This window comes from Anticarsia gemmatalis, chromosome 28, assembly GCF_050436995.1.
Source record: "Anticarsia gemmatalis isolate Benzon Research Colony breed Stoneville strain chromosome 28, ilAntGemm2 primary, whole genome shotgun sequence".
Lineage (NCBI taxonomy): Eukaryota > Metazoa > Arthropoda > Insecta > Lepidoptera > Erebidae > Anticarsia > Anticarsia gemmatalis.
In genome coordinates this window covers 4,188,993-4,202,659 of record NC_134772.1, presented here as the reverse complement: position 1 = coordinate 4,202,659, position 13,667 = coordinate 4,188,993, and the positions used below count along the sequence as shown (strand labels likewise).

General features: G+C 34.3%; 2 protein-coding genes across 2 annotated transcripts in view; one reads left to right on the top strand and one right to left on the bottom strand.

Moving 5' to 3' along the window:
• Positions 1-6,522, bottom strand: part of Syt7 (Synaptotagmin 7) — a 679,167-nt gene extending 672,645 nt beyond the window's left edge. Inside the window, exon 1 of the mRNA XM_076132579.1 lies at positions 6,346-6,522. The gene's annotated coding sequence lies outside the window, so the exon portion shown is untranslated. The remainder of the gene's footprint in view (positions 1-6,345) is intronic.
• LOC142984778 (osteomodulin-like) overlaps positions 1-13,667 on the top strand; it is a 443,673-nt gene that overhangs the window by 399,423 nt on the left and 30,583 nt on the right. The window lies entirely within an intron of this gene.

The following is a 13,667-nucleotide window of genomic DNA, read 5'->3' as shown; positions in this document are numbered from 1 at the left end:
TGTTAAAATAATTTCAGCTATATATGTATATTATAGTATGACAATACTAATTTATTTTCACTTAAAATATAGGGTAACTAGTATGTTTTTAGTGAAACAGCGAATAATATAAAATTAAATAATAATGCTGTAGTTTTTGTCCTCAGTCCTTACATATTAGGTCGGAGAAAAAGTCTTTTTGCATTATAGTATGTATGAACTTGTAATAAAAACTTTTCTCTACACAAAAAAGCTCGATATTTGGGTACCTTACGAGCTCACTGAAAGAAACCTAACGCACCGTGTACTCATTTGTGATTCTTGAAGCCAAAGAGATTTTATTACAAGTTCATACATACTATAATGCGAAAAGACTTTTTCCAAACCTAATATATAAATAATTTAATCCCCTAAATTCACCACAATTTATTTATTATACTCAATTACAAATAACCCAAATCGTGACCCGCGAATACCGATAATAAAAGGTCATTATAGTGAAACAGACATGACCTAATTGTATATGACCTCTCCTGACCTATGAGTAAATGACGGTAGATAGAAAATTTCGCCTTTTAGGACTGCTCGGAGGCCGCTAAAAGGATGCTTTTTGGAAGGCAGGTAATGTTTTTACAGTATAGATAGATAACAAACCTTTAGGAAGTATATGGTATAGGAAATAGCGAATACGACTTCTATGCAGGTTTTTGGATTAAATCTCGAAACAAACAAAACATTAGTAATTTATTATTAAATAAATATCATTGGATAACTCATATACGGTTATTTGAAGCCAAACTAAGCAGAGCTTGTACTATGGTAACCAAAAAACTGATAAGCATACTTACATACTTCTTAATACACACTTATTTAGATATCTAACAACCAGACTCAGAACAGATACTCGTACTCATCACACAAAGATTTGTCCCGGTTGGGATTCGAACCATCTACAGGTGAAACTACGATTATTGCGGCGAGGTGACGACATAAACCCTTCCCCCTAATACCCTACCAAGGTACCTTAATTTAAATCTTATATACGTATTTTTATGTATTATAATATTATTATTTAAATTATGATTTTACTAACCCACAAATTACAAAAAAACTACTTGAACAACAAAAAAAAGCATCAAACCTACTACACTCGTAATACTATCATAGTGACTAATCAACTATTGTCCCACTTGTCCATTACGCTACAAGCTCAATTAATCATTATTCAGTTACTGTCCTTAATTGTCCTTGTGTCCGACAAATTGAGCTTTGTCGTGGTTCATAGTAATATAGACAATTATGTATATACAACACTAATGAATTGTACATATATCTCTATAATATCAGCCTAGCTTTTATTCCAAACTATGTTGGAGTTGGCTTCCAGTCTCACTGGATGCAGCTGAATACCAGTATTTTACATGGAGCGACTGCCTATCGGACCTCCACAACCGAGTTACCTGGGTTATAACACGATACCCCTCGGTAAGACTGGTTGTCAGACTTTCAAGCTTCTGACTACTGTTAACGACTGTCAAAGATCTTTGAAAATGACAGCCGGGACCCACAATTTAATGAGCCTTCCGAAACATGGAGCAACTCGATATGTATAAGATGGTTTTTAATATAAGTCCCATGTAATAGGGGGTAAACCTATTGCCATATACCGGGCACGTTACAAATTTAAATTTATTTATTTTTCAAAATTGTATACAATCAAATGTTTACAGCGGTGCCTGAACTAAGCTCGTGGCTTGTATCGCAGGGCATTATATCTCATTTTACAAACATACAAACTATTATTGGACCTGGCCGTGTCGTAACACGTATTTTCTGGGAAAAAACTGTAGGTTTCAAAGGATCCAGTTTCATGTCACGTCCTAACACCTGTTAGGTTAGATCTAGACCTTATAGGTATTACTTGAAGACTAGAGGTGGATGACCTTAGAATTTACGTTGAGTTTAACAAAACTGTGCAGTAAAAGTTTTGAACTTAAGCTTTGCTTGTAACTATTACAAGAACTAACTAATTAACGCGATTGTTACCTTTGTTTTTTTAATGTATGGTTAGTGGTCAACCTAGTGTCAACGTTGTTCCAGCCTGCTATTTTGACCGACCCTTTTTTATGTGTCCTGCTAATAACGGAGACGCTCAGTTCAAATACCACTATGCGGTCACCCATCTTTAGAAAGACTGAGCCAAAGATTGTTAACCAACTGATCGTTTACCCACCGGTGAGCGCAACTTGTAAAGAACGCTTCGAAGCTGTGGTTACAATAAGGTTTACCAAGTTATCGTTATCTCTGGAAGAACATATGATTTTTTATCGAATATGGATAATACAGGCTAAAACAGTGATAAACACGACCACAACCAAAGTAACCTGTGCTGAATAGTCAAGCAAATGAAAGTAAAATGCATATTAACATTATTTCCTTTACAATATACCAAAAATTAATATGCAACGCGAAAGTCTTAAAGTAAGCCTCAAAACTCTTTTTTCCAAACACGATAGCCGTATTCTAGTCCCAAGTTCGGCTTCCAAATCGAGCAATACATCTAGAATGTTAGGAAACCTAAAACTAAGACCTATATCTACTTTCAGATCACGTATCTCGTGTGCTCTAGAACTTAGTAAGCCCAGGTATCCAAGAGAGGTATTTAATTAAAATTGTTGCGGAACTTTTTTGTGGAGGTTTTCGTTGTAGTTTTTTTTTCGAGTAAAAGTGATTCTTTTGTTTGTGTGTAAAAGAGTGAATAGTGATTGAAATTTCCTTAAATTCTTGTGTACTATTAGATTATAGGGTTACAAGACGAAAATTTTAAATTGTGTCTATCTTATGAGTGAGTTCACGTTGTTAGTGCAATTTATACAAAATGACTTATTTATCTATTTAAACTTCATTTACATTCTTTATCAGTCAACTATTATGTTAAATAAAACTACTTTGTGGTAGGTGTAGGTGTTAATGGGTTGAATTTATCCTATATAAAATAATGTTAGTTACCGTACTCCTCCGAAAGGGCTTGACCGATTCTCATGAAATTTTGTGAGCATATTGAGTAGGTCTGAGAATCGGCCAACATCTATTTTTCATACACCAAAGTTTTTTTTTTTTTTAATTTGAATGGTAAAACAACGTTTGCCGTGTCAGCTAGTATGTTTGTATAAATGCCCATGCCCATAGTACATCATCAAAAATTTGATATTTGAAAACCTTATTCACGGGTCTGATATAAATAAAGTCTCTAGGCTGAATGATGCTATACAATATATATCTTCACACCATCATAATAACAAAAGGTTCATAATAAAGACGTTCTTTTGTCAAAATAAACTAATAAAGAGAGACGTTTCGAATAAATTGGATGAAGTAAAGGAAAATATGTTAACGCTTCTTTTTGTACGGCAGTAAGTAGGGTTTTCTTTCTTTCTTACTTCTTAACCGTGTTTAAAAAGAGGGGACGTTATCTAGTCGTCTTAATTTTTTAATGTTTGTTACTTTTTATTGAGTCAACCGATTTTTATAGTTTTCTTATTTTTCGATAGCTGGTTAAATAATGATTCAGTTGAGTTTAATTATTTTTTGTCGATTCGAAACAACTTTCTTTGTCTGCCTAATCTTTAAAACTAACCTAAATAGATAAAATCTATGAGTTATGAGACACATTGATTTAAAAAAAGACGAATTAAGAGCCTCTGCTTACTGTTAACGACTGTCAAAGATCTTTGAAAATAACAGCAGAGACTCGCAATTTAACGTGCCTTCCGAAACACGGAGGAACTCGATTTGTAAAAGATGGTCACCTATCCACAGAACAACCTCGGCAAGCGTAGCTTAACCTCAGAGATGGATCCGCGCTGCTGTCGTCAACTAAACCACGAGCTCCTATTTTTTTCACACAAAATACCGTTTATTAATATTACCTTAATATCAAAAACCAAGCCTTGTATTTGCTAAGTAATTTGAACCAAGACACCATACTAAGATATTTTAATCCGACTCCAAATTTTATTCAGAAAAATAATCAAAAAAATATATAAGTAAGTAATTTTATCCTCTGCGACAAACTTATATAATATTAATATCTAATCCCACACGAATCTGGTGAAATATTTATATATATTTCTTATGATTTCGGACCCTACTTATTGAGTATTTATAGAATACTCCAGTATTTATGCCCTTGAGGTCCGAACGGTAGTGTATCACGACATTTTATGTTACACTAGCTGACCCGCGCAACTTCGCTTGTGTCACATAAGAGAGAATGGGTCAAAATTTTCCCCGTTTTTGTAACATTTTTTACTGGTACTCTGCTCCTATTGGTCGTAGCGTGATGATATATAGCCTATAGCCTTCCTCGATAAATGGGCTATCTAACGCTGAAAGAATTTTTCAAATCGGACCAGTAGTTCCTGAGATTAGCGCGTTCAAACAAACAAACTCTTCAGCTTTATAATATTACTATAGATTTACCTAAACATTTTAACAAATTCGCGGCTGGTTTTTAGTGTCTAATATATAACTAAACTACAATGTCCATATAATAATATATGTAATCAGTAACATAGGGTGCTTCAACATAACACAAACTACTTCACACACGTAACCAATGACACAGGGTGTAGTTTTTAACACAACAATAGCTACAGGGTGTGTTACGGTATTGCAGCGTTACGTCATCGTTTACATAGATAACAAAAGCTATCTGCTAATGAAAGGTCAGTGATAACGGACTGTGATTCTATTGGTGAAATGTTTTTGTGGTTAAAATGTTGGTTTTCTATGAGATTTTGATTAAAACAGTAATTATTGTGGAAAAATAATTTGCTTTCCTTTTACATGTGGTCGAAGCACTGATATTTTCTTTGACTGTTAGCACAAGTGATAATAATGTTTAGCTTAGCTACAAAAAATAAATCGGTGTTCATGTTTGTTAAGGAAAACATGGTAATGAAATCTTGTATTAAGGAAAATATCTAAAAGTTGTTTAACACTTTTCGTGTTGGTATGCAAAGTCCCCAATCCGTATTTGGCTAGCGTGGTGGAGTCAAGATCTAACCTCTTCCTCATTTTGCCCACCAGTGGGACAGTCAGGGGTAATTTTCATTAAAACTTGTATGAGTTAGCATGAAAACGTCTCCACTGGAGCATCAGTGAAACGCAAATAAAATAGCACAGGTCTTGCAATTGTCCTTATTTATGCAAAATCGAATCACATCAGAGAGTACTTCAAATTGATGTTTACTATTCAGTACATTACGTCGTCTGCTTTGTCATAACGTGTTAATCACTATAATCTAAGGGAGAAAACAATGTACAGCATAGTGACTTTCAAATAGTTGTCAACTGAAATACGTGATAGCCCCCCAGAGCAAACTGCAACTGATTTTATAGACATGTTTTTGTAAAACCTTTGATATCTCAAACGTACTTATTTGCTATGTGGTTCCTTTTTACATAGATACGGGAAACGAGAGCTACAATTCAATGTCTTTTCAGCTTTATTCAGTACGATTGCACGTTTAATTCGCAACAATCCTATCTGGTAATAAAGATGAAGAAGTATTAGGTAATAGATGATTAACCCCGGTTTCTGAGTTACATTTAGCGGTAGTTTATCTATTCAATAGCGTTTAAACTCATATAAAAAACGCTATTGAATAGATAAACTACCCCTAAATGTACTCAAAAATCGGGGGTTATCAATGCAATGTGTAGAGAAATAGTTAAGATTATTACCAAAATATTGATTTATTGTGTAAAATGTATACTGAAATGTGTATAATAATATAAGGTGTTACATAATAATAGGTTCCTGTTCGATAACGCTTTATAGATCTATAGCTTTAAGGAAATAATAATAAACTGCCTCCATTCCTTTTTTCCTGATAGTTATTGTAGAGAAAGGTCTCATAACAAATATGCGATTTCTAGTCTGAAATTCGCGTACACAACGCGATTCCATGAATAGCACCGCAGGATTCTATAATTTTCTCATTTCTTAAGTCGGTTCGAAAAAATTATAATCCACATATATATTTTTAATTGAAAACCTGATATAAATGACATTTCTTCACGCGTACCTACCACTAGTGCTATATATACTTTAATTAATTTACCTACATAAAGAAAAATTGATATAATAATCTAAATTTTATTTTATTTGTATTATTGACACAGTTGAAACAATACGCGTATGTTATATTCTAAATTTGAAAACTTATCCAACGCCCCCTAAACTAATCACAACAAAAATATTTTATATTCTAAATTTGAAAACTTATCTTAAAGCCTCTTAAACTAATCCAAAAAAGAATTAAAAGAAATATTTTACCGAATTAAAAAATAACCTCTCACCTTTTTCCAAAAATTACTCCAATTATTTATTCATCCATTACCAGAGTACACAAAAGTACACAAGAACACAAAATAATTTTACAATACACACTTTGAAACACACACACACAGCACAAGCACTAACTTTCTAATTTCCCGCGAATCCAAGATGGCGGCGAACGGACGTCTGTCGTACACCGCTACCCTTGCCTCACTGAAGGATAACAAAGCCTGAAACGAAGGCTTTACGTGTACAGATTTTTTACGTCTGAAAAATATGCTTTTTTTACTGAAAATTAAGTTAGAAATATGATTTTGAATGTCTGATTATTGTGTAATTTGGTTTTGTTGTAAATAATTGTAATTTAAATTTATGGTCAGGCTTTTTATTACTATACTATCTATTTAAAAATGTTTTTCGCATTCTTTATTTTAGTAGGAATACGGAATTCGGAAATAGTATTTTTTATTTGATTTTCCATCCTTTATTTATTGATTTTTACTTTGTATAAATACAACAACATAATGCAGTGGCTTAGTTAACAACAGCCGCGCGGATCGATCTCAGAGGTTAAGCTACGCTTGCTGAGGTTTGTCTATGGATGGGTGACCATGGAATGGATAGATTACACATTTTTTTATAACCTAGACACATACAATATACTTTTTACCCCGGGAAATCGTTTCTGGCGGACGAAGTCGAGGGCCAAAGCTAGTATGTTATACATGTATTTTTGTACTGTAAGAATAATAAGCAGGCCCGATGTTTTCCTTTAAAACTTTGTGTGGCGTACAATTTATTCATGAGGGGAACTGGCAACTTTTTTGCATACTTATGTACGGTTGAAGGCAATCGAAAATATTGGTTAGAGGGGTTTTTTTAAAAGATTATTTGAGAAAAATATGGGATGTTTTTGGGATCGTTTTAAAAAATAATCACTCTTTTATCATTTCTTTAGAATTGCTATCTTATCATAAATTTATATTTTCTAAACTTATACAAAAGAAACAATATTAAACTATTTATAATAATGAAATATTTACAATATAAACAAAAGGGAGTACGTCACGCGTCGTAGAATTTCTCCTCATCGTCGTAGACCGGTAACGTACCCAGAATGCTGGCAGCATTGCAACGTTGGATGGCAATGCTTATCCTTTGGCCCAAGTAAAGGCCAATTTTTAATGCGTTTAATAAATGTTATTATTTAAACTAATTAAGATGTTCTTGGGTTTGAATCCCGTGTCGAAAAATAGGTAGTTAGATTTTTCTTGTCAAGATCTTGAGTTTGGTTATCTGCCTACCTCCGTGCTTCATGCTGAACGTACCGTAATCGTATTTTACTTTTCATTGTATTCGGTTCAATACCTGAGTTGAACATAGATAAAGTATAATAAAGTTCTTGATAGGGTCTCAATTTCGATTTATATGTCAGCCAAAATTTGAGGTTTAGTCGGAATTATCAATAGCACCGAGTTGAACAAAGATTTTAGTAAGTATTAGACCCCCAAATGGCAATAAGCCACCTATTATTAATATTACATGGCCTGTAGGACTAAAATCATATCTCATATCTACTCACTTCAATCTCTCCCTACATAAAAAAATGGCATTTAAAAGAAAATCCTTTTATCAAATCTGTATTCAATACAAATCGTAACGTAATCTAAAAATATTTGTGTTTAAAGTTTCAATAATGTTTATTGTACGTGTTAAGGGTTTGTATTAGCAAACTTGTTGTGTACCGTAGTTTCACTTGCAATTGTAGTAAATAATTCGCTGCTGTGGGTTTACTATAGTGTGATTTCAAATAGCTGATAGCCTCATGATTGCGGTTATAATTCTTATTCCTATATGTCTCACTGCTGAACAAAAGCCTTCGGATTGTTTAAAGAGCTAAAAGACAATTTAAGGTTGGCCACTAAACAAACGAAGAAAAATAAATATAATTAATCTAGCGGACCCGACAGACGTTGTCCTGTCGAATAAATTACAAAAAATTTCATCAATATCGGTCCAGTCGTTTAAGAGAAGTTCAGTGATATACACACTTACAGAAGAATTATATATATAAAGATAGAAAAAGACACCCATGTTCAACTCACACTTTCGACTACTTACTTTAATTTTTGAGATTTATAATTTTATTTATATAAATACCGCACAAACAAACTTTCACTTTGTAATATTAGCATAAATTTGAATTTTAAAAGTAAGTTATTGAATTTTTAATCCGTTTTTTAATTATATAATGTGATAAGGTCAAAATACTTTAAACTAGCAGAGGTCACAAACAAATGAAAAAATAGCACTTCAAGTGCAAATAGATTTGAATATTTTGATGAATAGAAATATAGATTTATCTATACTTTTCTTCTTCATTTCAAATGAAATGTTTTTGCATATTTTTGTTCAATCTTATAGAGATGTTTGTTTTGTGAGATGCATAAAAGAGTGACCCGAGATCTGATAAAAAAATATAAAAAAGAAATACTAGATAATAAAATGTTTTGTTCTATTTTATTTTTGTAACATTTTTAACTGGTACTCTGCTCTTATTGGTCGTACCGTGATGAGATATGCCTATAGCCTTCCTCGATTAATGGGCTATCTAATACAGAAATAATTTTCAAATCAGACCAGTAGTTCCTGAGATTAGCGCGTTCAAACAAACTCTTCAGCTTTATAATATTAGTATAGATTAGTATAGATTTACTACTACGAGTAGCTGACTAGCGCTCACGAATTGTACTTGTGCTTTTCTCTGGTTAAAAGCTTTTCCCGTGTCTATAGACAATTTTATAAAAGCAATAATTGGCCATTTATCTAGTTTACAATTACTTTTGTGTGTTTTCAAAGTAAAGTAACTGCATAAGCCTAGGGGTTCTTAAGTCTGAATTTTGTATACCAACTGCACGTTTGGCGCAGTGGTTTAAGCGGTCACCTCGCCGCAACAACCGTAGCGCCGCGTGTGGTGGGTTTGAATTCTACCCGGGACAAATCTTTGGGTGATGAGCACGAGTATTTGTTCCGAGCCTGGTAGTCAATTTATCTATATAAGTATGTATTTAGAAGTATATAAGTATGTTTATCAGTTATTTGCTTACCATAGTACAAGCTCTGCTTAGTTTGGAATCAAATGACCGTGTGTGAGTTGTCCAATAATAATTATTTATTTGTTTACCTCCGCTAGCCGCGAGCCTTACGACTGAAGTCGCGTGTGTCAGCTAGTCTAAACATTTAAATCCGAACCTCCTAGCTGATTTAAAAGGTAAGGTCGGCAAAATAACACACGTTCTGAAAGGTACGGTCAGCAAAACACTGCAGGCGATCGAAGTAGTTCTATGCGATACTGAATCAGCAAAACAAATGAGGACGCTACGTAAAGCATTTTACTGAAAATGTTTACTGAAGGTTTCTTATTTTAAGAGAAGCGCTTATACATAGTTGCACTTATAAACCTTAGGTTAAGCAACCTTAGCAAGGACATTCTGTGAATGGGTGGCCACATAGTGGTATTTGGTGAGTACGTAAAAGACTGGCAGAAAATGCCCTTGGTATTAAGTCCGTCTTTATACAGCTCTGTATAAAAAGTATAAAATAAATAAAAAGTCGAAAATGAATAAGTTATTTCACTTGGGTTTTCCAAATCATCTTACAACAGATTACTATAGAAAACAAGTCGTTGTTTACATACAAACATAAAATCACGTCTTTTCATCATAGGTGTAGGCAGAGACCAAAGAACGCCACTTGGTACGATCCTTACAAACTTCCCTTGCTTCATTCACATCCATACATGTAGTCATACAGGACCGCCGATTACGAGTACCTAGCACCTGACATTTTTGCAAGACATCGCCGATATGACCTGTGTATATTCTAGGGCCTAACATACATACGTAGATAAAATCACGCCTTTTTTCCCATAAGGGTGGGCAGACCAGAGAACGCCACTTGGTACAATTCTTACAAACTTCCTTCGCTTCATTCTCATCCATACATCTTGTCATACAGGACCATCATTGAAGAAGAAGAAGATCATTGAAGGCGCCTATAGCCAGTTGCGCTCACCGGTCGGTAAACGATCTGTGGGTTAAGCAACCGTTGGCGCGGTCATTCCATAGATGGGTGACCGCATAGTGGTATCTGAACTGGGCGTCTCCATGCTTCGGAGGGCACGTAAAAAGTCGGTCCCGGTTGTTGTCGTATAAGATAACAGTCGTCAAAGCCTTCGGGCGGCTTGAACAACTGTGACACTAGGTTGACCACTAACCATACGACAACAACAACAGGACCATACGTCGTTATGTATGCAAGTCAAGTCTTGTGTGGAAGGGACGATTTTCCCTAACATCTGTGACCGTCATAATCTTTTAGTTGGGATATAAAAACTGGAGCACTTCCATATGCTATGGTAACTTTTAAGGGTTATGTGAAATATAGTTAGGGACTGTACTTATAAAGTCTATAAACAAAAGAAGGTTACGATATTTAAGGAAAGCTCCGTCCGTGGCGCAGTGGTTTAGGTCACCACGCTGCTACTATTGCGTCGGGACGTCGTGGGTTCGATTCCCACACGAAATAATTTATAATTTTTTGTGCGATCCACAAATAATTGTTTCGGGTCTGGTTGTACTTTGTGTCCGTTATTCGTATGTTTGTAAAAGTCTCCGCGATACAAGGGCATTTTTTAGTGGTTTCAATTGGTGTTCTATGGTGCCTCGCTCTATGGGAAAAAAGGTGTTACTATGTAGTGAGAATGTTACGCCCTTGAAAGACATACACAGATGATATCGGTGATGTCTTGCAAAAAAGGTGTTACTCGTAACCGGCGGTCCTGTATGACAACATGTATGGATGTGAATGAGGTTATGAAAGGTTGTAGGATCGTAGCAGCGTTCTTTAATAGGTAAAGGCTTACCTTTACGGGGAAAAAGGCTTAATTTTAATCTGTGTAAGTATGTAGGTAACTAATTACTATTAAACTGACTTAACCGATCTGACTGAACAGACAAACTGCCACATTTGCGATTTTTAACATAATGTATTACCTTGGAAGTCACACAATCAACTATTGTACCTCAATCTAAAGTTTTAGCGCAGGTTACACACCAGCTGACCTTTCAAACTACTAAGCGATATAAATAAATTTATTAAATCTTCGCTCCACTTCGGGCAAGTTCGGTAAAGTTCGGCAAAGTTCGCGGTGCAAGTTTAGATTGAGCTTCGGCTTCGCTTGTTATCAATAATATTGGGGTTTGCACATAGTTTGTTAGTTTAAAACTATTTATGAGCTTTGTAGTTCCTAAGTAGGTATTTTAACGTCATGCTAAAGGTGATTTTAGTGCATTTACGTTTAGCTAATAACAACTACACAAAAAGGACGCTGCATGCAATTTACGCGACCCGGAAATCAAACCAGGGGCTATCGTAAAATCTGTCATTTGTCTGTACCACAGGGGGCGCTAAAATATGTAAAATATTTAACATATAGGTTTTTTTATTTAAAAGTAAATGAGACAATTACTTAGGTCTCAGTCAAGCTGTCGCTGCTAAAATACGAAACCGACTAACCCCTGGTTTCTGAGTAAATTTAACGGTAGTTTATCTACTCGATAGCATTTTTTTATATAAGTTTTAACCGGGGTTAGACTGATAACTAATATGGCGATGTGCCACAATAGTCGGCCTGAATCTTATACCTATATTTCCTAAGATACAAAACCCTTTGAAAGTCTTTTTACATAATGATCAACATCCTAAGCGTAAAAATAAATATATAAAATCATGTCTTTTTCCCATAGCTGTGGGTAAAAAAAGGCCACTTGGTCTATCCTTACAAGCTTAATAAGTTAGTTTTGTGAATTTAACCCTAATTTATAAGTTCTAAAATATATATTTTTTATTCCCACCTATTATCCACTCACAATGATACAGCAATATCGTTTATAAACTCAATATTTTTGACAATAATACGCCCCATTTATCAAAATGATTGATTACTTTTAGCTACTCAATATTCAAAATAACTTTTTTGAAATAAGTTTATTAACACAGAAAATAATAATAGATTTTTATCAAACTGTATCCATAATGCGAAATCTAAATCCTGTTTTTCATAATGCAAGAGTTCGTGAAGATGTATGTATGTATGTTACTCTTTCACGCAAAAATGACTGAACAGATTTTGATAAAATTTACTACACAGATAGTTTAAAACGTATACATATGTAACGACATATGCTAGAAAATCCTTTGTCATTTGTTAATTAAAAAAAACTGAAGGTCAATTTTCTGTCTACACCATTTACGTAGATTTAATATTTATAGGATTTTTATTTTGGAGGTACTAAATCAGCTTTTTTCCTTCTTTGGAAATTGAACCAAGATACCTATGAGCCACTTAGATTTTATACACAATGAAATGAAATGTTACGTCTATGGCATGGCAAAGCTAACAACATAATATGGCAAAGTTGCCAAATTTAATGTACAAAAGATATGTTGGAAACTTGAAGGGGTACCTTAATTTGAAGGGTCTGATATAAATTGCTAACTAATGAGTATCATATAAAGGGTCCAATCTTCCAATTGACGATTATAAGACCCTAATACGTTTAACTTTTGTTCTGCATAAGACGATCAGCTCTATATAGATGACTAGCTGACCCGCGCAACTTCGCTTGCGTCACATAAGAGAGAATGTGTCTAAATTTTCGTTGCTCCTCCGCTCCTGATGTTCGTAGCGTGATGTTATATAGCCTATAGCCTTCATCAATAAATAGGCTATCCAGCAGTAAAATATTTTTTAAGTAGCACCAGTAGTTCCTGAGATTAGCGCGTTCAAACAAACCAACTCTTCAGCTTTATAACATTAGTATAGATACTCTTCAATCAGAGGGTATTATCAGCACAATTTTGATATAAGCGTATTATATGAAGATTTCAGTTTATTGGTTTATTATTAGATTTGCTGAATCAAAGGTAATATAAATTTGATATATTTGTGACCTTTTTGAAGATATATGTGTATTAAATAAAAGGTACAAGAAACTAGCTCTTGCTAGCTATATTTCTAAAGCCTAGGTGTTATTCTGGTACTTACGCTAAGACTCTGCAAAATTTCATCATAATTTGTGGTATCTCAATTGGCAACTATTGGTAAGCCACCGTGCTGTACATCGTTTTCTTTCTTAGATAATAGTGATTAACACGTTACGTACGGGTGGTTTAAAAAAAAAATAACCACGAAGGCTGAGGTGGGAGCTTCGCCTCGCTCGCTCCCACCTCAGCCTTCTAACCTAACCTACCCATGTCGGTTTGCCCAAAACTTCTTCTT